This window comes from Hyperolius riggenbachi, chromosome 4, assembly GCF_040937935.1.
Source record: "Hyperolius riggenbachi isolate aHypRig1 chromosome 4, aHypRig1.pri, whole genome shotgun sequence".
In the NCBI taxonomy this organism is placed as follows: Eukaryota; Metazoa; Chordata; class Amphibia; order Anura; family Hyperoliidae; genus Hyperolius; species Hyperolius riggenbachi.
Window position 1 is genome coordinate 450044586 of NC_090649.1, and position 23939 is coordinate 450068524.

Genomic DNA, 23939 nt, shown 5'->3' on the forward strand with positions numbered 1-23939 from the left:
AGTTAGTGCTACACCCGTCCTCCTATTGTTTATATATATATATATATATATATATATATATATATATATATATATATATATATATATATATATACTACTTCTATTGTGTCTTAGCTGAATTGTACTGTAGTCTGACACCGTCAGTCAGCGTCAGCTAGGGTCTTTGTGTGCGCAGTGCACATCTGCGCTGTCAGCACCCTCCAGTTAGTGCTACAGCCGTCCTCCTATTGTTTATATATATACTACTTCTATTGTGTCTTAGCTGAATTGTACTGTAGTCTGACACCGTCAGTCAGCGTCAGCTAGGGTCTTTGTGTGCGCACTGCGCACTCTCTCGTTAGCGCTACACCGATCTCTGCTGTAGAGTACACCTGTCTGTCACCTCACACACCCACCACCACCAGTCCCACCCCATTAAAGTAGCCCACTTGTCCCACCCGCCTTTACATACATACGTTTTTTTTTTAATTTGTATAATATTGAAAATATACAATGTCTGGCACTGCCAGCCGCGGTCTGGGCAGGGGCAGCAAGGGCATCGCCAAGAGAGGAGGTCGTGGGCGTGGCAGCCGCGCCACCACCACCATGCGCAGTTCTGCGTCTGCACCAGTGGCTATTCCGCCATTAGCCACTGGACGTGGACGCCTTGGCCACCCAACAGCTGGGAGTCACGCTGCAGAGACACAGCAGCAGCAGCAGCAGCGTGTGGCCCAGATGTTCCTCCCACTGCCAGGTCGTAGCCGTCCCATTGAGGAGAAGGACGCAGACGCTGTGGTGGAACTGATGGTGGATGAGCAGGCCACCATTAGCTCTGGAACAGAGTCCTTCACCCCTGCCACCACTCCTGTTCGCAAGAGCAGCAGCAGCCGCCCAGCACTGCCTGGGGAGCAGGAGGAGGAGTGCAGTTCTCCAGCCCCAGCGGGCGACACCAGCACCCTGTCACTCAGCACCTTCTTATGGACCCCAGGCACAGAGAAGGTATGGAGTGCTGTTGCGGAAGAATTGGCAGAGGAAGGAATGCTGATGGGCACTTTGGGGGATGATGCGTTGGACAGTCAGACAGTGGTGACTGTCCATCCGCCCATGCATGCAGAAGGGGAGTTTGGGGGATCCCAGCAGGACATGTTTGTGGAGGGGGAGGATGATGATGACATTGTGAAGGACAAAGACTGGTTGCCACCAGGTCCTAGGAGTGGGGATGTCATCAGCTCTGAGGAGGAGGAGGATGCATCTGCGGGCCTTGCTAGAAGGATCAGCATTGCAGGCATGGGCAGGATCACAAGTGGGCGTGGTATGCAGGCCACACAGCGTGCTGATCAGGAGACGAGTTCTGCCAGTGCCACCACCAGCCGCACCAAGAACCCCTCCCCCCCCAACCACCACAGGGAGACCAGCGGCAGCAGCACCTTCCAGCCGAAGGGGCAACTTCACCTCCCCAATATGGAATTTTTTCACCCTTCCATATTTGGAGTGCAAGTATGCCACCTGCAACCAGTGCCGCAAGCAGCTCAGCAGAGGGAAGGAGCCCTCTGCGTTTGGCACCACCTCTCTGGTCAACCACCTTGCAGGGAAACACTTTCACGAGCATGAGGAGTTCGTGAAGTTGAAGGAAGCTGACAGCGGCAGTGGCAGACCCGCCACCACTGCGAAGCCGTCGGCAGCAGGAGTGTGTCAGCAACGCACTGCTCCTCCTCCCTCTGCAACTCCTGCCGCCGACACTGAGGCCTGTTCTGGCAGCCAGTCCTCAGTGGCCTCCTCTGCTCCCTCCACTGCGTCTCGTGCCAGCAAAAGACCTCGCCAGACCCTGCTCAGCGACACCATCCAGGGGATGGTCAGGGTTCTGCCTCCCAGCAGCCGTCGCGTGCGTCAGCTGAACGGCTTGCTGGCACGGGCCATGTGCTCCCAACTCCTGCCTTATTCCCTTGTGCAGGAGGGGAGCGACATGCGTGCGCTCCTGATGTGTGCAGCCCCCGATTGGCCAATCCCCAGCCGACATTTTTTCGCACGCATGGCCATCCCTGCACTTCACCGCTCTGTGATGGCCAATGTCGGGAGAGGGCTGGAGCACGCGGTGGGTCAACGGGTCCACGTCACCATGGACTCGTGGAGCAGCCGGTTTGGGACAGGCCGTTATCTGTCCTTCACCGCGCATTGGGTCAGCTTGGGGGAAGGGGGTGAGGAGGGGGGAGCAGCATCGGCCGGCACTGCCAGAGCAGCAGCAGCACCAACAACGCAGTGGGTGGTGCCACCATGCAGGGTCAGCGGAATAGCAGCAGGTTCCTTTGATCCGCTTCCATCCTCCGCCACACCAGCCCAAACCCCCTGCCTCAGCAGCAGGGTGAAGCCCCGCCACTGCCAAGCGCTGCTGGAATTGGTCAGCCTGGGGAAGACCAAACTGACGGCGAACCACGTCCTGGCCAAACTCCGAGAGCAGGAGAGGAATTGGCTGACCCCCAGAGGCCTCAGAGTCGGAGAGGTGGTGTCCGACAATGGGGCAAACCTGGTCGCTGCCATCAGCAGGGGAGACCTGACCCACATCCCCTGCCTGGCGCACGTCCTGAACCTGGTAGTCCAAAAGTTCCTGCGGACCTACCAGGGGATGGACTGACTCCTTGAGGCGGCAAGGAAGGTTGTGCGTCACTTCCGGCACTCGCCTGCAGCCGTGGCGAGCCTGGAAGAGGTGCAGAAGGAGCTGCACCTGCCACAGCACCGGCTCATGCTCGATGTTCCAACTCGCTGGAACTCCACCCTGGCGATGTTGGAACGTCTGGTTGAACAGAGGCAGGCTGTCAGCCAGTACGTTGCACGAGCAACAGTTGCCTCCCTCACTGCAAATGGGCGTGCCGCCACCAACCTCCCGTCCATCATCTCCACGGAGGACTGGGGGCTCATGCAGCAGGTGTGCTCAGTCCTGGCACCCTTCCTGCAGGCCACCAACATGGTGAGCAGGAACCATGCAATGGTGTGCGAGTGGGTCCCCTTGGTGTGTGTGCTGGACAGGGCCCTGTATGCACTGGTGGAAGAGGGAGCGGCAGCCTTGGACCAGCAGGAGCTGCAGGAAGCTTCACAGGCCACCTCTGAGGAGTAGGGCTCGGAGTTGGTGGAGGTCCCTGACCTTGCTGCTGATGAGGGGGAGCAGCAGAGCGCAGCTGGACTGGTGCGGGGGTGGAGAGTGGATGAGGTGGAGGAGGCAGAGGAGGACAGCAATGTCGGCTCTGGGGCTGCCGATGATGTGCCAACAGACGTGGCCAGACTGTTCCCAATGGCAGCGCACATGCTGAGGTGCCTGCGCAAGGACCCAAGGGTGATCCAGATGAAGCAGAGGGAGGACATCTGGATCTGCATGATGCTGGACCCACGTCTGAAGGGGAAGCTCAGCCAGTTCCTGCCTGCAGGAGGAGACCGTGCGCAACAAATGAGGGATTTGCAGCTGTCCCTTGTTGAGCGCTTGCAGGAAGCCTTCCCTGAGCCATCCACCCCGACTGTCCAGCCAGCACAGAGGCAGCAGCAGGTGCCTGCATCCACCAGCAGCAAGCGCTCGCGCACCACAGACCTGCTGTCTCTGACCCAAGAGCTCTACATGAGTGTAGAGCTGCCAAGGACTAGAGAGGAGGTGCCTGCAGCAGCATCCTTCTCCAGTCACAGGCAGCGCTTGACCCGCATGGTGGCTGACTACATGAGGGGTCCTTCAGCGGGCTTGACAGCGTGGCCCCTGTTGATCCCATGGAGTATTGGGTCAAGCACCTGCCGATCTGGAGCGAGCTTGCGCAGTACGCCCTGGAAGTGCTCTCCTGCCCCCCTTCCAGCGTACTGTCAAAGCGTTGCTTCAGTGCAGCCGGTGGAGTCGTCACTGAGAAGCGATCTCGTCTATCTCACAAGTCTGTGGACAGACTGACGTTTCTCAAAATGAACCAGGCTTGGGTGGAAGGCGAATTCATGGCCCCTGTTGTCGGCGAGAGGGGTACATGAAGTGACGACTGCCACACACACATACACCTGCTGCTGCTGCTGTTATATTTCATCCTGCTGTCTGTGTGTTTCCACTGCCATTACAAGGTGCTGCTGCCCAAGCGCCACCAGCTGTTACGCTCAAAAATAGCTGCATTCATTTGAAAGAAAAAAAAAAATGTAATTATTTTAGAGGTGTCCGGGTTGAAAACTGTGCTGTCCCAATTGTGTATTGGACACAATGTGGGCTTCACGACCGCTGTCTGGAACCTCATGCTGTTCATTTACGGCCCTGGGACCACCGCTAGGACCCAGGGCCTACTATGTCTCGCTGCCTGCGCTCCTGCCTGCTGCCAAATGCCAGTCTGCCACACACACTAATCCTCCTCACGCTGCCTGCTGTTATACTTCCTCCTGCTGTCTGTGTCTCCTCTCCTCTGCCAGGGAACACATTACAAGGTGCTGCTGCCCAAGCGCCACCAGCTATTACGCTCAAAAACAGCTGCATTAATTTGAAAAAAAAAAAAATTGTAATTATTTTAGAGGTGTCCGGGTTGAAAACTGTGCTGTCCCAATTGTGTATTGGACACAATGTGGGCTTCACGACCGCTGTCTGGAACCTCATGCTGTTCATTTACAGCCCTGGGACCACCGCTAGGACCCAGGGCCTACTATGTCTCGCTGCCTGCCCTCCTGCCTGCTGCCAAATGCCAGTCTGCCATACACACTTATCCTCCTCATGCTGCCTGCTGTTATATTTCCTCCTGCTGTCTGTGTCTCCTCTCCACTGCCAGGGAACACATTACAAGGTGCTGCTGCCCAAGCGCCACCAGCTATTACGCTCAAAAATAGCTGCATTAATTTGAAAAAAAAAATTGTAATTATTTTAGAGGTGTCCGGGTTGAAAACTGTGCTGTCCCAATTGTGTATTGGACACAATGTGGGCTTCACGACTGCTGTCTGGAACCTCATGCTGTTCATTTACGGCCCTGGGACCACCGCTAGGACCCAGAGCCTACTATGTCTCGCTGCCTGCCCTCCTGCCTGCTGCCAAATGCCAGTCTCCCACACACACTTATCCTCCTCACGCTGCCTGCTATTATATTTCCTCCTGCTGTCTGTGTCTCCTCTCCACTGCCAGGGAACACATTACAAGGTGCTGCTGCCCAAGCGCCACCAGCTATTACGCTCAACAATAGCTGCATTATTTTGAATAAAAAAAAAAAAAATTGTAATTATTTTAGAGGTGTCCGGGTTGAAAACTGTGCTGTCCCAATTGTCTATTGGACACAATGTGGGCTTCACGACCGCTGTCTGGAACCTCATGATGTTCATTTATGGCCCTGGTACCACCGCTAGGTACCTGGGCCTATTATGTCAGTCATATCACACTGCCTGACACACATTACTCCTCCTCCTGTAGCTGCATTGAGCTTCTGCTGTCCGTGTGCTGCTACCACTGCCAGGGAGAACAGAAGAACTATTTTCTACTGCCACCTGCCCACCCACTCTCCTACCGAGTACCGACCGACTATTACCACACACTACAAATAGCTGCAAGCCTGCAACTACTACTTCCTCCTCCTGCTGATGTCTGTGTTTTACCATCGCCAGGGTACGCAGAAAAAGGCGCTGTGGCTTGCAATGTGCCACTACCTACCGATTATGCCATCAACACAAATATAACTATGGTGTTATTACAATAAAATATTTCCAAAAATGAAGTAAAAAAAATATTACAAAAAAAAGGAAGAAGAAGAAGAAGAAGAAGAAGAAGAATTCCAACAACCATTTTGGACACACCTTCTCATGCAAACACTTTTCATGAAGTTAATTTACTTTTTTTGAGACCTTTTTTATAACTACTACATCACCACATAATCATTTGATGTTTTTCTTCATAAAAAAGGTGGTTTCATGCATCATTGACCTCCTATACAAGTTTTACAAGCTATTTAAGGCCAGCTCGAATATTTTACTCGATTACAGACTCGGATAGTGACATTGGATATTCGATTACATCGGATATCCGACTTCGAGTGAATTCGGATAGTTTACTATCCGAATTCGACCAAACTCGAATAGGATAATGAGGTATCCGAGCAACACTGATCTAACTACCCAGTACCTGTTGTGTTTACTTAACCCACCTCATCACTGCATATACCTTGCTTTGTGTTGAGTGAACCCAGCTCACTGCATCTAACTACCTGTTGTGTTGAGTGAACCCACCTGGCCACCTCACTGCATCTTACTACCTGTTGCGTTGAGTGAGAACCCACCTCACTGCATCTTAAGTACCTTTACTGTTCAGTGAACCCAGCTCACTGCATCTAACTACCTGTTGGGTTGAGTGAGAACCCACCTCACTGCATACAGTATAGCTAGCATCCCCCCGAGATGGACAAAATGGACAAACCAGGTAGAGGAAGAGGTAGAGGCAGACCCCGAGGAAGGCCACCAGGCACCGGCAGGTCTGTGGCTGTACGAGGTGGTGTTGCTGTGATTTCGTGCGGACCTGGCCCAAAATACATTGCTCAGAAGAAGGCACGTGCCATCACTTCCCAAAATCGTGAGGAGGTGCTTGAGTATTTAACACAGAACACCTCATCTCCCGCAGCCACCAGCGCTACAACAAGCACCACATCCGCTGCATTTGACACTTCGCAGAAGTTATTTGGTGGTGGTGGTGAAATCACTGATTCCCAGCCACTACTGCAACAACAACAACAAGAAGGCGCAGGTACACCACCTCATACGTCTGAGTTAGGTGGCGATAGTATGGAGGAGGGGGATGATGAACCACCTGAATTTGGTGCAGTTGAGGAGGTGTCTGAGGAAAGCGCAGCTGGCCAGGAGGATTATGATGACGATTATACGGATACCACATATGTTCCCGGTAGAGGAGATGACCAGAGGGACAGTTCAGAGGAGGAGTCCGAGAGGAGTAGGAGGAGACGACTCCATGATAGAAGCAGAGGGAGCTCGTCCTCAGAAACAGCTGGGGGCAGTGTCCGGCGCCATGTATCGCCAGCTATGGCCAGCCAGCCAACATGCCCTTCAACGTCAGCTGCTGATGCCACCGTAGCGCCATCACCCCAGAGGGGCTCAGCGGTTTGGAAATTTTTTCACGTGTGTGTCTCAGATCGGAGCAAAGCCATCTGTTGTCTCTGCCAGCAGAAATTGAGCCGTGGAAAGGCCAACTCTCACGTAGGGACAAGTGCCTTACGAAGGTACCTGGAGAGAAGGCACAAACAGCTATGGCAAGAACACCTGAGGAAAAGCAGCACCCCTCAAAAGACAAGCCACCCTCCTACTCCTCTTCCTCCTTCAGGTGTATCGTCTTCATCCACTTTCTCCCTTGCACTTTCACAGCCACCCTCCTTCGCACTGCCTCTTCCCTTCAGCGGTTCCTTCTCCTCTGCCCACAGCAGTACCCAGCTGTCCGTGAAGGTAGTATTTGAGCGTAAGAAGCAAATGTCTGCCAGTCACCCTCTTGCCCGGCGTCTGACAGCTGGCGTGGCGGAACTATTAGCTCACCAGCTATTACCATACAAGCTGGTGGAGTCGGAGGCTTTCCGTAAGTTTGTGGCCATTGGTACACCGCAGTGGAAGATGCCAGGCCGCAATTATTTTTCACAAAAGGCCATACCCAAACTGTACCGTGCAGTTGAGAGGCAAGTGGTGTCATCTCTGGCACACAGCGTTGGGTCAAGGGTCCACCTGACCACGGATGCCTGGTCTGCCAAGCACGGGCAGGGCCACTACATTACATACACAGCCCATTGGGTCAACCTGGTGACCGATGGCAGCAAGCAGGGAGTACGTGGCTGCGCAGCGGACCGACTTGTCACACCTCCACGGCTTGCAGGCAGGCCTCCAGCCACCTCCTCTCCACCTGCTACCACCGCTTCGCTGTCGTCATCCTCCTCCTCCTCCTTGGCTGGTGCCGCGATCTCCTCTCCAGCTACACAGCCCCAGCACCCCAGGGCCTATGCTGCATGCCAGGTACGACGGTGTCACGCAGTGTTAGACATGTCTTGCCTGAAAGTGGAGAGTCACACTGGAGCAGCTCTCCTGGCTGCTCTTAACAAACAGGTGGAGCAATGGCTGACCCCGCACAAGCTTGAGATCGGCAACATGGTGTGTGACAATGGCAGCAATCTCATTGCTGCGTTGAATTTGGGAAAGCTGACACACATACCCTGCATGGCACATGTGCTGAATCTGGTCGTGCAAAGATTTGTGTCCAAGAAGCCAGGCTTAGAGGACGTCCTGAATCAGGCCAGGAAGTTGTGTGGGCATTTCAGGCGCTCTTACAAGGCCATGGCACGCTTTGCGGACATTCAGCGTAGAAACAACTTGCCGGTGAGACGCCTGATTTGCGATAGCCCGACTCGCTGGAATTCCACCCTGCTGATGTTCTCTCGCCTGCTAGACCAGGAGAAAGCCGTCACCCAGTACCTGTATCATTACAGTACAAGGACACAATCTGGGAGGATGGGGATGTTGTGGCCCAACAACTGGACACTGATGCGAAATGCATGCAGGGTCATGGAGCCCTTTGAGGAGGTGACCAAACTGGTGAGTCGCGATGAGGGCACCAACAGCGAATTGATACCCTACGCCTACTTCCTGGAGCGTGCCGTGCGTAGAGTGGTGGATACAGCTGTGGAGGAGCGTGAACAAGAAGAGTTACAGCAGCAGGAGTCGTGGGAGCCATTTACACCCGAACCCGATGTTCCCACAACACCTGCGGCAGCACAGAGGGGGGAGGAGGAGGAGGAAGAAGAGGAGTCGTGTGGGGGAGGAGAGGAGTCAGACTCTGATGATGAGGAAGGTGTTTCTGTGGAGGAGGAAGAGGCGGCGGAAGAAGAACAACCGTGGCAGCCATCACAGGGGGCTTCTGCTGCTCCACGTTCCCGTGGTATTGTTCGTGGCTGAGGGGAGGAAGAGGAGTTGCGTCCCGTCACTGAGGAAGAGCAAGAGGAAATGGAGAGTACGTCTCCATCCAGCTTTGTGCAGATGGCCTCTTTCATGTTGTCCAGCCTGAATGACCTGTACTGGGTGGCCACGCTACTAGACCCTCGGTACAGGCACAAAGTGGCGGACCTGTTAACAACTCAACAGAAGGCGGAAAGGATGCAGCACTTGCAGAACAAGCTGTCGATGATGCTTTACAATGCGTTTAAGGGTGATGTGGCTGCACAACGCAATCAAGGTACCACTGGCAGTAACCCTCCTCCTCCCAAGTCCACGCAGGCAAGGACAGGATGCTCCAGCGATCTCAGGGTGATGTCGGACATGCGGACATTCTTTAGTCCAACTCCTCGCCATAGTCCTTCCGGATCCACCCCCTACCAACGCCTGGACCGGCAGGTAGCCGACTACCTGGCCTTGAGTGTGGATGTAGACACTGCGAAAAGCGTCGATGAACCCTTGGACTACTGGTTGCGCAGGCTTGACCTGTGGCAAGAGCTGTCCCAATTTGCCATACAACTTCTCTCTTGCCCTGCCGCAAGCGTCCTGTCAGAAAGGACCTTCAGTGCAGCTGGAGGCATAGTTACTGAGAAGAGAAGTTGCCTAAGTCACGACAGTGTTCAGTACCTGACCTTTATCAAAATGAATGAGGAATGGATCCCGGAGGGCTACTGCACGACCGAAGACTAAGTCAGTCCCCACACACAGCATCTCTGCCTGCAGGCCGCTTGCCTTCTCCGCCACCACCAATAGGGTCCAGGACTCTAGGCGGATTCCTGAATTTTTAAGGCCGCTGCTAGCAGCGGCCGCTACACTAATTTTTCTGGTGCGTGTACATGCCTGCCTAATTTTTCTGGCTGCACTGCGGGCGGCTGCAACAAAAAACAAAAGGCATGTACATGTGCCCATCCCCCTTCGTGATCATTACCTTGCCGCGGTGAAGGGGCTTGCGTATCACAATGAAGCAATGACCACCGGCTATTTGAGTGTCTCGGGTGGGGGTGGCACACAAAAGATAATAAGGTCATTGCTTCATTGTGGTCAAACCAAATTTGATCAGCTGGACAGTCACTGTTGTTCTATCATTGAGCTACCACAGCCCGGCGACCATATGGGCTTGAAAAACGCCACGGCCTACACTCTGGCCACGGTGCGCACCAGTCCAGCACGGTCGTCACTACGCAAACAGCTGTTTGCTGTGCGTTACACAGTGAGTTTGGTGTGTCAGTGTGAAGCAGAACTCTAATTACACTCCCTGATTGATGTATACCCATGCAAGATGTTTGAAAGCATGTTAGGCCTGCAATTTAGCATTCAATGTGATTTCTGCCCTTAAAACGCTGCTTTGCGTCAAATCCAGATTTCTCCCCGGGACTTTGGGCATGTATCCCACTCCGCCATGCCCCCCTCCAGGTGTTAAACCCCTTGAAACATCTTTTCCATCACTTTTGTGGCCAGCATAATTTTTTCTATTTTTCAAAGTTCGCCTCCCCATTGAAGTCTATTGCGGTTCGCGAACTTTTACGCGAACCGAACCTTCCGCGAAGGTTCGCGAGCGGGGTTTGCAAACCGAAAATCGGAGGTTCGCGACATCTCTACCCCTTACTCCCCGGCGCGTAGTGATCTGTGCTCCTCTACTCTGGTCCAGACTAGACCAGAGTAGCAGAGCAAAGATCAGGGCTGGGCCGAGGCAGAGGCGAGAGAGGCTCCAGCCTCAGGGCACAGTATAGGAGGGGGCGCACAACTCACTCAGCTATCATTCCCCTATTGTGTTTTAAGCAGAGAGAAATAAGAAAATAGGATACATAGCAGTGACTGCAAGCCAGATAACTAGAGGCCTGGGTGCCTCTTACTCTAATAGCAATCAGTGTCTGACAGCTAGGAGTGGGAGGGATGGAGGGGCGCACTTTGGTGTCTCAGCCTTGGGTGCCAGAGGACCTTGTCCTGGCTCTGGCAAAGATCACTCTATGCGGCGGGAATAGAGTAAGTCTTCTGCCGCCCGCTCGCCGCTCCTATCTGGAGGGGGGAGCCCTAAGGTGAGGGAAGGGGGGGAGATGTCCCCCCTTTCCCGCCGCTGTGCCTATCGCTCCCTCTTCTCTCTGCTCCCTGCAGGAAAATAATTAAATATAGAAAAACAAAACTAAAAAACCTCACAGTCACGGCTGGGCACCCCTGGGGACCCAGCGCCCGGGGGCACATGTCCTACCCCGCCCACTCCAAGCTACGCCCCTGTATGTGCCATTTCCAGAAATAAATAAGTCTGTCTTTGAACAGAAGCAAAATCCAGTACTTCATAAGCCTGTATTGTCAGACTTTCTCCACCAGATGGCAGTGTTGACACGTAGAAAAATCACTCTCGTTTTTTACTTTTATTTTTTTTGCTGAATTAAATTGTATTTTGCTCTCAGTATAAAGTGTGTATTTTTTTTTCTTCCCACCACCTCCAGTGCTAAAACAGCAGCCTCCAAAGACTGATATTTATGAGGACTGAAGAAAGGATTAATACAGAAACGGAAGCTTTTTATTTTAAATAATCTTTTTTATTCATTTTTTAAACAAATATTCATGCAAGGTGGGAAGGCAGAGATGAAATGTGCTGTTGCTGCCGCAGCAAGAGATGGTTTGTAATGCTGCTCGCGGAGTACGCAGCTGCAGGGTAGCAGGTGGATGAACTGTGCCTAGGCTGAGAATCTGACCATGCCACGCCTCTGTGTGTCACAGGGCGGAGCTTCACTCTCTATACTGACGCTGGGCAGAGCCTCCCTTTATTAGGAGCACTATATTACATTGTACTAATAATGGTTCTGTTCTATTCCTGTGATGAGATATACTGTCAACAAGTGAAACATCCTACCACACATTAGGGAACCTAAACTGAGAAGGATATGGATTTTTCAATTTAAAATAATTCTAGTTGCCTGACTCCTGCTCATCCTGTTTCTCTAATACTTTCAGACACAGCCCCTGAACAAGCATGCAGGTCAGATGCTCTGAGTCTCTGACTGAAGTCAGACTGGATTAGCTGCATGCTTGTTTCAGGTCTGTAATTCATCCACTACTGCAGCCGAAGAGATCAGCAGCGCTGCCAGGCAACTGGTATTGTTTAAAAGGAAATATCCATATCCCTCTCAGTTTAGGTTCCCTTTAGCAAGACTTTCTCTTCCTCTTACCCTTCCTTCATAGATGTAAGTGACTGGGCATGGCCATTGTATGGTGGTGGTATGTAATGTCTTTTGCATTCAGTGTACCGTATATACTTGCATATAAGCCGACCTGCAAATAAGCCAGGGTACACATTTTCCCCCAGAAACCAGGAAAAGGTGATTGACTCACTTATAAACCAGCCTTCCCAGTATAGCCACCTCCCTAGTAGCCAGATGTGCCCCCAGTACAAGTCATCCCCTACCCCATAGCATAGCCCCCAACCGTCCCGGATTGGTCGGGATTCTCCCGATTTGGGGGGGCCCTCCCGCTGTCCCGGGCCCCCCCTCTTGAATCCCGGCCGGCTGGGCAGATAATGGAGGCGGAAAAACTGATCGAGGCTCCAGCCGCGGTAATGAGGGATGCGGTAGCTTCACTGATTCCTCCCTCCCTCCCTCTGAATACCCCCCTATGTATGTCTGTGTCCCCCCTCCCTGTAGGCAGAGTGAGCGCAGCGGAGCGGGCAGTCGGGTTCTCTTACCGCTGATGCACGCCGCGCGTACTGTCTCTGGCATCGGACCTCCATGTGCTTCCTGTGACGTCATAGTAAACAGGAAGCACATGGAGGTCCGATGCCAGAGACAGTACGCGTGCATCATCGGTAAGAGGACTCGACTGCCCGCTCCGCTGCGCTCACTCTGCCTACAGGGAGGGGGGACACAGACATACATAGGGGGGTATTCAGAGAGAGGGAGGGAGGGAGGAAGCAGTGAAGCTCCCGCATCCCTCATTACTGCGGCTGGAGCCTCGATCAGTTTATCAACCTCATTTCTGCCCAGCCAACCTTTCCCCCTCCCAACCTAAAGTGGCACCCTCCTCCGCACCCACGGGCATTCCCCCTACCACCCTCCTCCCCAGGTGTCAGTGCACCTTGGCCCCTTCCCAGGCACCGTGTCCCAGGCACCCAGTCCCTGTCCCTGCACCCAGGCACCTGCACCTGGCACCCTGTACCCTTCCCCAGGCACCCAGTCCCTATCCCTTCACCAGGCACCCTGCACCCATTCCCAGGCACCCTGTACCCTTTCCCAGGCACCCTGCACCCTTTCCCAGGCACCCTGCCCCCTGCACCCTTTCCCAGGCACCCTGCACCCTTCCCCAGACACCCTGCCCCATGTACCAGTCACCTTGCTCCAGGCACCCTTCCCCAAGCACCTGGCCCCTGCACCAGGCACCCTGCCCCATGTACCAGTCACCTTGCTCCAGGCACCCTGCACCCTTCCCCAGGCACCTGGCCCCTGCCCCAGGCACCCTGCATCCTTCCCCACGAACCCTGCACCCTTACCCAGGCACCCTGGCCTCTGCACCCTTCCCCAGGCACCCAGTCCCTGCCCCAGGCACCCAGTCCCTGCCCCAGGCACCCAGTCCCTGCAACCTGCTCCAGGCACCCTACCCCTGGCCCCTGCACCCTTCCCCAGACACCCAGTCCCTGCCCCCTGTCCCAGGCACCCAGTCCCTGTCCCAGGCACCCAGTCCCTGCCCCCTGAGCGTCACCCTCCCTGCCTCTGAGTGTCACCCTCCTCTCTGCCTACTGGCACTCTCCTCTCTGCCCACTCGCACCCGCCTCCTCTCCACTCACACCCTCCTCCTTCCCACTGGCACTTTCCGCCACCCCACCCACTGGCACCCTCCTTTCCACCCAGTGTCACCCTCTCCGACCCACTGGCACCCTCCCCCGCAAACTCCCTCCCATTGTCACCCTCTTGCAAAAGCAGGGGTGTGGCTTAAGGCCGCACAAGGGGCGTGGCTTAAGTGTCCCTCTTTCACATCTTCAAATGTTGGGAGGTATGCCCATAGCCTGATGTGCCCCAGGATCATACAGCTGTGTCTCAAGACTAGAGATAGCCCCGAACCTCCGATTTTCGGTTCGCGAACCTCCCGCAAAAGTTCGGTTCGCGCAAACTTTCGCAAACCGCAATAAACTTCAATGGGGAAGCGAACTTTGAAAACTAGAAAAAATTATGCTGGCCACAAAAGTGATGGGAAAGATGTTTCAAGGGGTCTAACACCTGGAAGGGGGCATGGCGGAGTGGGATACATGCCAAAAGTCCCGGGGAAAAATCTGGATTTGACGCAAAGCAGCGTTTTAAGGGCAGAAATCACATTGAATGCTAAATTGCAGGCCTAAAGTGCTTTAAAACATCTTGCATGTGTATACATCAATCAGGGAGTGTAATTAGAGTACTGCTTCACACTGACGCACCAAACTCACTGTGTAACGCACCGCAAACAGCTGTTTGCGTAGTGACGACCATGCTGGACTGGTGCGCACCATGGCGAGAGTGCAGGCCGTGGCGGTTTTCAAGCCCATATGGTCGCCGGGCTGTGGTAGCTCAATGATAGAACAACAGTGACTGTCCAGCTGATCAAATTTGGTCTGTCCACAATGAAGCAACAACCATATCTTTGGTGTGCCACCCCCAAGACACTCATAGCCAGCGGTCATTGCTTCATTGTGATATGCAAGCCACTTCTCCACGGCAAGGTAATGATCACGAAGGGGAATGGGCACATGTACATGCCTTTTGTTTTGTTGTTGCAGCTGCAGTGCAGCCAGAAAAATTAGGCATTTTTGGATTCAGAAGGGCTAAGGCGTGGCATTGGACTATAGAATGTTTTCATGTCCGACATCACCATGAGATCGATGGAGCGCCCTGTCCTTGCCTGCGTGGACATGGGAGAAGGATTACGGGCAGTGGTACCTTTATTGCGTTGTGCTGTGACATCACCCTTATACGCATTGTAAAGCATACTTGCCAGCTTGTTCTGCATGTTCTGCAATTTGAAACCGATTCCTGCTGCATCCATCTGCTGTGTATGTTTCATCTCTAATCTGACCTGCACTCAATTTGAAACCGATTCCTGCTGCATCCATCTGCTGTGTATGTTTCATCTCTAATCTGACCTGCACTCAATTTGAAACCGATTCCTGCTGCATCCATCTGCTGTGTATGTTTCATCTCTAATCTGACCTGCACTCAATTTGAAACCGATTCCTGCTGCATCCATCTGCTGTGTATGTTTCATCTCTAATCTGACCTGCACTCAATTTGAAACCGATTCCTGCTGCATCCATCTGCTGTGTATGTTTCATCTCTAATCTGACCTGCACTCAATTTGAAACCGATTCCTGCTGCATCCATCTGCTGTGTATGTTTCATCTCTAATCTGACCTGCACTCAATTTGAAACCGATTCCTGCTGCATCCATCTGCTGTGTATGTTTCATCTCTAATATATTACATGTGGCTGATTTCTGCTGTCCTGCTCTGCTTTTCATATTAGTAGCGCCTAAGTAACATATTTACATTGTAATTTACTACTTGCTATTGAAATTCTGGCTTTTGTTTCACACTGCTGGCCTATCTGTAATTTCAAACAAAGTTGTAACACCTACAAGCTTGTTTGATTTGCAGGAGACTATAGTGGCCCTCCCCCCTGCTTAATTGCAAATCGTCTGCCAGACCATCCTGATTACTCATTTGCTCTGATGCTGTGTGTATATCAGGAGGTCTGGTAGTCGGGCCGGCCGACTTCGGGTCGTCTTCTAAGGGTCGTTTCAAAGGGTGGAAATTTACCAGAATTTACCAGAATTTACCAGAATTTACCAGAATTTACCAGAATTTACCAGAATTTACCAGAATTTACCAGAATTTACCAGAATTTACCAGAATTTACCAGAATTTACCAGAATTCAACAGCAATTCAACAGCAATTCAACAGCAATTCAGCAGAAATCAGCATTACACCAAGGTAACTTCCTCAATCTTTTAGCCTCACCTGCACTCCTGATCACTATTCAAACCTCACACACATTGCTTCCTCTCTCCTACTCCATGCATCTTCCACCGTTCTCTACACATCTACCTCTGTCCAAACCACTGCCAGCCTCCTCTCCACACAACGTAATGCACCCCTTCCCTCCAGTCCTTTCTCTGGCTCACCCACACTTCACCCACCATATTCCTACCAACCCTTTGCCACCCCTCCACCACTACCACATGCTATTCCTCCACCTGCTTCTCCAGCTGGTCCCAGTGCTTTCTCCCTCCATCCTCAACCCACCCATTCCTAGACCCCCACTGGTCCCCAAACTCCCAGCCAACCCCCTTCCAGCCCCTTGCATCCGCAGACCACACCATAATAATCTCATTCCCATCCATACAACCCCCAGGCACTCTCTCCCTCTGTTTTGTGGTCTATGGAATGCCAGATCTGTCCGCAACAAGCTCACATCCATCCATGAGCTCTTCCTCTCTAAATCCCTCACCTTCCTCGCCCTCACAGAGACATGGCTCACCCCCTCTGACTGTACCGCAGCCGCTGCTCTCTCCTATGGGGGACTGCATCTCAGTCACACCCCCAGACCTGACAACAGGTCTGGAGGAGGAGTGGGTCTGCTTCTCTCCGCACCCTGCACCTTCCGGGTCCTATCACCGCCCCCTTCCCTGCACTTCTCATCCTTCGAGGCCCATGTAATCCGCCTGTACCAACCTCTCCCAGCCATCATTGCGGTCCTATATCACCCCCCATCTGCTCCAACTTCACTCTTCCTGGACAACCTGGCCTCCTGGCTCCCCCACATTCTGTCATCTGACCTCCCCACCATCATACTCGGGGATTTCAACTTACCTATCGATGAGCCTATCTCCACTGCTGCCAAGCAGCTACTCTCCCTCACCAAATCCCTTGGTCTCTCTCAGCACACAAATTCCACCACCCACCGCGCTGGTCATACTCTTGACCTCATATTCTCAAAGTCCACCTCCCTCAGCAACCTGGACATCGCACCTTTCCCTATCTCTGACCATCACCTCCTCACCTTCACTATCTCCCCACCAACAACTTCTCTCCCCACCCCTCAGCCTGGTCGATGGCAGAGAGACCTACGTAATCTCAACCCAAATGTCCTAGCAAGTCCCCTTCTCTCCCTCTCCTCCCACCTACCCACCCTAACATGCCCCAATGAAGCGGCTGCACAATATAACCTTGCCCTCTCATCTGCTTTAGATCAAGCTGCCCCCTCAATCTTCCGCCCTATCAAGCCCCCCAACCCCCAACCCTGGCACAACACCCACACACGTAACCTCAGGAAAGAAACTCGAGCAGCCGAACGGAAATGGAGGAAATCACATCTCAATGCTGACTTCCTAGACTACAAGGCCAAACTGTTACTCTTCCACACTGCCCTCTCCGAGGCTAAACAAAGGTACTTTGCAGCACTGATTGTAACCCAAGCTTCCAACCCTCGACAGCTTTTTGCTACCTTCAATTCCCTCCTCAACCCCACTCCTCCCCCTCCCAGCTCCTCCCTCTCAGCCAATGACCTTGCCAACCACTTCACCACTAAAATTGCAACAATACGCAATGAAATTTCCCTCCTCCATCCCTCCCTTACCAATGCGTCTCAGGTTGTCCCTTTGCCTTCCCTCCCAGCGGCTCCCTTGTCTCATCCACCCCTCGCCTCTTTTGCTCCTGCCACCATTGATGAAGTCAGCCTGCTGCTAGTGGCTTCCCCCCCCACATCCTCTCCCTGTGATCCGGTACCCGCGAATACTCTTCGTCCCCACTTCTCTGACCTGGCCCCAGTCCTCACCTCCTTGTTCAATCTCACCCTTTCCACAGGCATCTTCCCCAAAGCATTCAAACAGGCCACTGTGCTTCCCCTGCTGAAAAAACCCTCACTCGACCCATCCCTACCCTCAAACTACCGCCCAATCTCCCTCCTTCCCTATGCTTCTAAACTCCTCGAACGCCTAGTCCACCAGCGCATTACCCAATACATCAACACCAATGCCCTACTTGACCCCCTACAGTCTGGATTCCGACCTGCGCACTCAACTGAAACAGCCCTCGCCAAGGTGGTCAACGACCTTACCCTTGCCAAGGCCAAAGGCAGTTATTCCATCCTGCTCCTCCTTGACCTCTCTGCAGCATTTGACACTGTTGACCACTCCCTCCTCCTCCAATCACTACAGTCCATGGGCATCCATGGGCTTGCCTTGGCCTGGATCTCCTCCTACCTATCCAATCGCTCCTTCACCACTTCCTTCAATGGCTCCTCCTCAACTCCTGCCCCCCTTTCAGTTGGGGTCCCCCAGGGCTCTGTTCTAGGCCCCCTTCTTTTCTCCATATACACTTCCTCAATTGGCAAGCTTATCTCCTCCCTGGGCTTCAATTACCACCTTTATGCAGATGACACTCAGATTTACCTCCATACCCCCGATCTCTCAGCCACCACCATAAACAAGGTCTCCTCGTGTCTCTCAGCAATTTCCTCCTGGATGTCAGCTAGGTTCCTAAAGCTTAACCTAGACAAAACTGAGCTCCTGATCCTTCCACCCCATGCTGCTGCACCCATCCCAGGTTTCCACCTCACAATCGACAACACAACCATTCTCCCTACCTCCCAGGCCCGCTGCCTGGGTGTCACCTTGGACTCTGACCTCTCCTTCATCCCACACATCCAAAACATCACAAGAGCCTGCAATTTCCACCTCCGTAATATCTCCAAGATCCGCCCATTCTTAACCCCGGACACGACCAAACTGCTCATCCATGCCCTCATCATCTCCCGCCTTGATTACTGTAACTCACTCCTTTCTGGCCTCCCCCTGAAGCGCACTGCCCCCCTTCAATCAGTGATGAACGCGGCTGCAAGACTCATCCATTCTTTGCACCGCTCTGCATCCACATCTCCCCTTTGTGAATCCCTGCACTGGCTCCCTATCCGTCTCAGGATAAGTTTCAAGATTCTATGCCTGGCGTATAAATCTGTGCACAAAACATGCCCTACCTACATCTCGCAGCTTGTTCACAAGTATACACCAGGTCGCCCCCTCCGTTCCTCCAACGACCTTCGCCTCACCACCCCGCGCATTTCACACTCCCATGCCCGCCTGCAGGATTTCTCAAGAGCTGCCCCCACCCTCTGGAATGCCCTTCCACCACCCATCAGACTTGCTCCCTCTTTCAACACATTCAAGCAAGCCCTCAAAACCCACCTCTTTATGATGGCCTACCCACCTCCTACCACACAGTAACTCTCTAAGGAATATTTAACAGCCCCCCCTAGTGTTTCCACCCCTCCCTTTAGATTGTAAGCCTCTGGCAGGGTCCTCCACTCCCTAGTGTAATCTACAGGATCATGTGCTCCTGTCCTATGACAGCCTGTACTTGTATTACTGGGCCTACCTAACCAGCCCATATTGCATGATCATGTATTTTGTACAATTTGTATGTATAACTTTGTTCTATGTGTATAACCCTATGTATGTCATCCTTGTATCATTGTATATATTTATTGTCCAGCGCTGCGTAATATGTTGGCGCTTTATAAATACAATAAATAATAATAATAATAATGTGCTTCATCCTTTCTGCTTTCAGGTGAGTTGGTAACATGTCCGCCACTTTGTGCCTATACCGAGGGTCTAGTAGCGTTGCCACCCAGTACAGCTCATTCCCCTTGAGTTTTTTTATACAGGGTCCCTCAACAGGCTGGACAGCATGAAAGACGCCATCTGCACAAAGTTGGATCCAGACGTACTATCCATCTCCTCTTGCTCTTCCTCAGTGACATCAGGTAAGTCCTCCTCCTCCCCCAGCCACAAACAATACCACGGGAACGTTGAGCAGCACAAGCCCCCTGCAACGCCTGCTGTGGTTCTGCTGTTCTTCTGCCGCTGCCTCCTCCTCCTTCAAAGAAACACCTTCCTCATCATCCGAGTCTGACTCCTCTTCCCCACACGACTCTTCCTCCTCCTCCCCCCTCTGTGGTGCCGCAGGTGTTGAGGAAACATCTGGTTCTGATGAAAATTGCTCCCACAACTGTTCCGGCCATAACTGTTCCTCTTCACGCTTCTCCACAGCTTGATCCACCACTCTACGCACGGCACGCTCCAGGAAGTAAGCGTACGGGATCAAGTCGCTGATGGTGCCTTCACTGAGACTCACCAGGTTGGTCACCTCCTCAAACGGCCGCATGAGCCTGCATGCATTTCGCATCAGTGTCCAGTTGTTGGGTCACAACATCCCCATCTCCCCAGATTGTGTCCTTTTACTGTAATTGTACAGGTACTGGGTGACGGGTTTCTCCTGTTCTAGCAGGCGAGAGAACATGACCAGGGTCGAATTCTAGCGAGTCGGGTTGTCACATATCAAGCGTCTCACCGGCAAGTTGTTTCTTCGCTGAATGTCCGCAAAGCGTGCCATGGCCGTCTAAAACCGCCTGAAATGCCTACACAACTTCCTGGCCTGCTTCAGGACATCCTATAAGCCTGGGTTCTTTGACACAAATCTTTGAATGACTAGATTTAGCACAATTGATGCAGGGTACATGTGTCAGCTTTCCAAAATTCAAGGCGGAAAGGAGATTGCTGCCGTTGTCACACACCACGTTGCCGATCTCCAGCTGGGGCGGGGTCAGACACTGATCCACCTGTTTGTTAAGAGCAGCCAAGAGAGCTGCTCCAGTGTGACTCTCCGCTTTGAGGCAAGACATGTCTAAGATGGTGTGACACTGTCGTACCTGGCATGCAGCATAGGCCCTGGGGAGCTGGGGCTGTGTAGCTGGAGAGGCGATCGCAGCACCAGTAGAGTTGAACTGTCACTCAGCCAAGGAGGAGGAGGATGACAACAGCGAAGAGGATGTAGCAGGAGGAGAGGAGGTGGCAGGAGAACTGCCTGCAAGCCATGGAAGTGTCATAAGTTGGTCCGCTGCACAGCCACGTACTCCCTGCTTGCCAGCGGTCACCAGGTTGACCCAATGGGCTGTGTAAGTAATGTACCTGTCCTGACCGTGCTTAGCAGACCAGGCATCCATGATCAGATGGACCCTTGACCTAACGCTGTGTGCCAGAGATGACACCACTTGCCTCTTAACTTCACGGTACAGTTTGGGTATAGCCTTTTTAGAGAAATAATTGCAGCCTGGCATCTTCCACTGCGGTGTCCCAATGGTCACAAATTTACGGAAGGCCTCAGAGTCCACCAGCTGGTATGGTAACAGCTGGCGAGCTAACAGTTCCGCCAAGCCAGCTGTCAGACGCCAGGCAAGTGGGTGACTGGCAGAAATTGGCTTTTTCCGCTCAAAGATTTCCTTCATAGACAACTGGCTGCTGTGGGCAGAGGAGCAGGAACCGCTCAAGGTCAGAGGCGAAGTGGAGGAGGGTGGCTGTGAAGGTGCAAGGGAGAAAGTGGCTGTAGATGATGCACCGGAAGGAGGAAGAGTAGAAGGAGAGTGGCTTTTCTTTTGTGTGCTGCTTTTTCTCAGGTGCTCTTCCCATTGCAGTTTGTGTCTTTTCTCTATGTGCCTTCGTAAGGCACTTGAACCCTGCGTGGGTGTTGGCCTTTCCACTGCTCAATTTTTGGAGGCAGAGAGAACAGTTGGCATTGCTCCGATCTGAGGCAGACACATTAAAACATTTTCAAACCACTAAGCCCCCCTTGGGTGATGGCACTATGGTGGCATCAGCAGCTGACGTTGAAGGGCATGTTGGTTGGCTGTACATAGGTGGCGATACATGGCGCTGGACACTGCCACCAGCTATTTCTGATGACGAGCTCCCCCTGCTTCTTTCAGGAACTTGTATCCTCCTACTCCTCTCTGACTCCCCCTCTGAACTGTCCCCCTGTTCATCTCCTCTGTTGGGAACGTACATGGGATCTGTATCATCGTCATCATCATAATCATCCTGCCCAGCTTCCTTGCCTCAGACACCTCCAAAACTGCACCAACAGCAGGTACTTCATCCTCCTCCTCCTCACACGTTACGTCCATAGTGTCGTCTAACTCAGATATATGAGGTGGTGTAACTTGCTTAGCGCCTTCATCTGGTTGTAACAATAATGGCTGTACATCAGTGATTTCCCCACCAAATAACTCCTGCGAACTGTCAAATGTAGTGGACGTGGTACTTGGAGTAGCGCTGGTGGCTGCAGAAGATGAGTTGTTCTGTGTTAAATAGTCAACCACGTCCTGACAATCTTGGGAGGTGATGTGACATGCCTTCTTCTGAGCACTGTACTTTGGTCCAGGGCCGCACAAAATCACATCACCACGACCTCACACAGACCTGCCGGGTGGCCTTCCTCTGGGTCTGCCTCTACCTCTGCCTCTACCTGTTTTGTCCAAGTGAAAGTGAAAGGTATGCACTGACTTGAGTAATACAATGTGAAGTCACACAGATGCAGTTAACAGGTATGCACGGAGTGGTATATCACACTGCGTGCACTACGTAGGTAGGTGGGCGCACAGTGAACAACAGGTAGTAGGTATATGCAGTGATGGGTATTACAATGTGCACCTGTCACACACAGACAGGTACCGGACAGGCACAGTGACACTGCGTGCGGTCACCTAGGTAGGTGGGTGCACAGTTAACAACAGGTAGGTATATGCAGTGATGGGTATTACAATGTGCACCTGTCACACACACAGGTAGTCACTGAATGTGCTGGGCCTGGAAGTGGCATACACAGTAGGAATTACCAAGGCTGTCTATGCAACACAAGTGTCAGTGGGCCACACAAAAAAAAATAGATCACAAGAACAAGATTAGCTCTTAAAAGAGCTGTTGAGGGGTGCTTTTCTAGCAATAAGAATCAGCAAGGAGCAAGCTAAGAAGCCTACAAGAGCCTAACTAAGCTTTCCCTATGAGAGTCTGCAGCAGCTTTCCCTTGTCTAATTAATGCAGGCACACGAGTGAGTCCAAAGCCTGACGCTGCCTGCCTTTTATAAGGGGGGGGGGGGGGGGGGAGTGGCTCCAGGAGGGAGTGTAGCCTGATTGGCTACAATGTGCCTGCTGACTGTGATGTAGAGGGTCAAAATTGACCCTCATGATGCACTATGGGGCGAACCGAACTTTCGGAATAGTTTGCGGTTCTCCATGATCGCGAACCCCGGAAGTTCGCTGGGAACCGCTCGGGCCATCTCTACTTATGAGAGAGACAGAGCAGAGAAACTGCCCTTAAGATCCTATGAGGCGAAAATAGGTGAGCTATCTTGGTTAATGTATACTGATTCATGCTGCTAATGACAATGTTAGTGGTTATATTTTAGAGTCTATATTGAATCAGTATTCAATATAGACTCTAAAATATAACCACTAACATTGTATGTTTTTGTATGTTTGCCCTTAGTTCTACCACTTTCTACGCTTTCTACTGATCGAATCGCATTCTACCATGTTCAGCCACCAATATTACTAGAACTGTGATCATCTTTGTTCCTGATTCCCTACCCTGATGATGTTACCAATAAAGAAAAGTATTTTTGTACCAGCGCTATGTTCTTAAAGAGGAACTCCAGTGAAAATAATGTAATAAAAAGTGCTTCATTTTTACAATAATTATGTATAAATGATTTAGTCAGTGTTTGCCCATTGTAATATATTTTAAATTCCTGATTTATATTCTGACATTTTTTACATGGTGAAATTTTTACTGCTGGCAAGTGATGTAGCTGCTGCTTGCAGTTTTGGCAGTTGGAAACAGCTGTAAACAGCTATTTCCCACAATGCAACAGGGTTCACAGACCGAAAACTGCCAAGAGTACGTACTCAGAATTTCTTTGTGGGAGGGGTTTCACCACAATATCAGCCATACAGCACCCCCTAATGGTCTGTTTGTGAAAAGGAATAGATTTCTCATGTAAAAGGAGGTATCAGCTACTGATTGGGATAAAGTTCAATTGTTGGTCGGAGTTTCTCTTTAAAGTCTTTTAAGGATCCGAGGACAGTTACAGGAAGGGTTATTAGTTGCTTGAGTAGAGTGTTATTAGTTTCCCGGCGGGTTATTAGTTGCCTGGGGGGA